The 443-nt window shown below is 51.5% G+C and overlaps 1 non-coding gene across 1 annotated transcript; it reads right to left on the bottom strand.

Moving 5' to 3' along the window:
- Positions 1–378: 378 nt before the first annotated feature.
- LOC115069065 lies at positions 379–443 on the bottom strand (the record flags this gene model as incomplete). Its single annotated transcript, XR_003848396.1, has 1 exon — positions 379–443. It is a non-coding gene; the product is annotated as a small nucleolar RNA SNORD62 (small nucleolar RNA).

Here is a 443-nt window from a genome sequence, read left to right on the forward strand (position 1 = left end):
GCATTAGGGAAGCCATGAGGCATCATCAGACACAACCAGGGGCAGGAACAGGACTCTATGGAACATGCTATACACAACCGCATGCTACTCAGAGTGAAGGTTGGGGTGGGATCAAGAAGACAGCAGAGAACTCCCCAAAGATGAAAACCGCACAGGAACTGTATCTTTATAAATTCCCTTTTCGTGGCACAAAACCATGAAACATACTTCTCTGCATTAATGGTGGCAGAAAAAGACTGAGTTGGAGCCTAAGCCATCCTTGGGGGCAGTGATCCTGTGGGCAGGATAGCGGGGTACAAAGGGCCCAAGTGACCATGTCGCCAATCCAGGGCAAAGGGTGAGTGCAGGTAGCAAGGGGGCAGGGCTGGGCCACTTTGGTCTCTCAGTCACTCTCCTCTTCATCTCCCTGCTATTGAGTCCACAGTGGAGGGTCAGAAGGATCT

This window comes from Nannospalax galili, unplaced genomic scaffold (genome assembly GCF_000622305.1).
Source record: "Nannospalax galili isolate Female #2095 unplaced genomic scaffold, S.galili_v1.0 C47325795, whole genome shotgun sequence".
Classification (NCBI taxonomy): domain Eukaryota; kingdom Metazoa; phylum Chordata; class Mammalia; order Rodentia; family Spalacidae; genus Nannospalax; species Nannospalax galili.